General features: G+C 40.1%; 1 long non-coding RNA gene across 1 annotated transcript in view; it reads left to right on the top strand.

Moving 5' to 3' along the window:
- LOC137972199 (uncharacterized) overlaps window positions 1-325 on the top strand; it is an 11,270-nt gene extending 10,945 nt beyond the window's left edge. The window contains exon 4 of the long non-coding RNA XR_011117045.1: window positions 1-325. This exon is cut by the window's left edge and continues 2,459 nt beyond it. This is a non-coding gene — a long non-coding RNA (uncharacterized lncRNA).
- The last annotated feature ends 2,175 nt before the right edge of the window (window positions 326-2,500 follow it).

Raw genomic sequence — 2,500 nt, 5'->3', positions numbered from 1 at the left:
AGCAAAAGAACCGTTTGCTTTCTCAAAAAATTGTAAGGAAAGTGTTCAGAGTAGCCCAAGCCCCAAATTGAGAAGCCGGCAGACAAGACTGCTTCTGAGAACGGTATTCCGTCTATGAGAAAGAGAAGGGATTTTACTTCACTTGTAAGCGGCTATTGGAAGAGGCAGGAATCTCACAAAGGAAGTGTCCGTAATTATAAGAGCAGTATCCCTTCACCACAACGAGTCACCAAAATTGAATGGGTCTAAAATGGTAAAACCGTAATTCGTACTAAAAATGCAGCGGTGTAAATGGTGAGCTAATAAACCGGGACACTGACAAAACGCAGACTGCAGACTGTGCAGACCGTCTGTAAAATGAAAATTCTGTTAGCCTGAATTGGGCCTAAATGACATTCTGTTAGCCTAATTAGGCCTTAATAACGTTCAGGTTAGCCTGTTTACGGTTAGCTCTAAATAATAGTGAGGGTAACGCCATATTTTACCCCTGGTCTGCACGGTCTGCACAGTCTGCAGTCTGCGTTTTGGCGTGACCGTAATAAACCAGAGTTATATAAGTTTTACGCTTTACCTGCCTTAGTGCGACCTGTTTTCAATTGGCTTTTTACCGATTTGTGCATGGTGACGTTCTCAATTTCTTATAAAATTGTTAAAGGATAATTTAACTAATGACTACCAGTGACTGGGTATATATATGTAAATGAGAATTTTGCAGTTTTATTTATCTACAGATAGTTAATAAAAGTTCGCCAAAAAGTTTATCAATATACTTTTATTATATACCGAAGATTTCGCAGTAATTTAAATCTCATTAACTGCGAAAGATTTTCCCCCACAAATATTGGAGCCACAAATTTCGCAGTTATCAAAATGTCATTAACGGCGAAAGATTTCCCACTGAATGTATGTTGGAATCACAAATTTTGCAGTTATTGAAATGTCAGTAGCGGCGAAACGTTTCCCCCTAAATATATATATTAGAACCACAGATTTCGTAGTAAATGAAATGTCACTAACGGCGAAAGTTTCCCTCTAAAGATGTATTGGAACCACAAAATTCGCAGTTATTGAAATGCCATTAACGGCGAAACGTTTCCCTCTCTGTATATTATTACGGGACAGATTTTGTAGACACAGCTGCAGCGTTTTAACTTTTTTATGCTGGCATGGAACTTCAGCACTCTGCCGTTTCCGGCAGTTAACTCTCTCGGGGATTTAAACTACCAAAACTGGCGTTTTCATACGCTCTTGCGGAGCTATGATTGATTGACTGGCAATAAACTAACTAAACTAACATCCAGGAATTGTCCCACTCCTTCAAGTTCTTGAATTTGACAAGTCCAGGAAAGAATATGAAGACATGCAAGAGACGGTCGATCAGGAATCTTAGCGAAAGTGAATGGGGAAATACCAGATGGAAGGACGAGAGTACATATAATTATCTCGCCTTCGAGAAATTTTGCATTCTTTCTCGCTCCCTATCAAGCACACCTACAGAGAAACACCAAAGATTTGTACGTGGATATCACATACACAAATAACAATGGATTTCCAGACCTTTATTACTGAACATGGTTGCTTTTAACGAAATTACCATGGCGCCGAGTTTAACGCGGTTGCGAGAGTTCTTTTGAATAAACAAGACAGCGATGCCTACGCAATAGCTATTCGTGAAATATTTACCCACATTACTAAAATACACCCGTCGTTTAAAAATGGGCAGACTCTTCGGCAGATCATGGTAGATTTTGATCAAGCAGAATATAACGGCTTTCAAAGTGATAGAAGAATCGGAGCGGAACTCTGCGAGAAAAGTTTGCGCGGGTGTACTGTGCACTGGAAAACGTCTGCTAATCGAGTAAGTGATATTGTTACAAAACGCAAAGAGGAATATAAAATCTTTCGCTACATTGGACATGCCATACAAGATCTAACGAATCAAACAGACGTCAAGTTGGCTTTCGACGTCTTTTGTGGTGTAAAGAATATAACCGAGGCGAAACATCTCTTTCCACCTGATCTAGCTGCTACTTGTAATCAACAAACCAATGCCCATTGGTCTCAGTCAGCGCTTTGGGTGAGGTGGTGGATAAGAGAGAGAATTCTGAAAACGTTTTGTAAGGCCTACACTTTACGAGATAACGAAGAGTGGGACGCGGCACCCAATACTAACAATGCCGTCGAGTCCCTAAATAGTCAGTCATTTGGTGAAGGATGTAGTAACATTACGATGCTCATGAAGAATATTTACATGGAAGACAGGTTACATGCCGTCAAAATTGTCGCAAGTGAGCAAAACATTAATGCAAGTTACGAGAATAACAACCAAGTAGCAAAGGAAAAGAAAATAAAAAAGAGAAAGCGATCTCGATTAAGTTTGAGAGGAGCAAACAGTCCGCTAAATGAAAGCGAAGCCCAAGTGAGCGAGGTTAGACAAACGACCATCAAAACGGAAATTACACGTAGGAGAAATGATGATTGGGACACACGGGTTGAAGTA

The sequence above is a fragment of the Montipora foliosa genome, chromosome 9 (genome assembly GCF_036669935.1).
Source record: "Montipora foliosa isolate CH-2021 chromosome 9, ASM3666993v2, whole genome shotgun sequence".
NCBI lineage: Eukaryota > Metazoa > Cnidaria > Anthozoa > Scleractinia > Acroporidae > Montipora > Montipora foliosa.
This window is presented reverse-complemented; position numbering and strand designations above follow the sequence as displayed.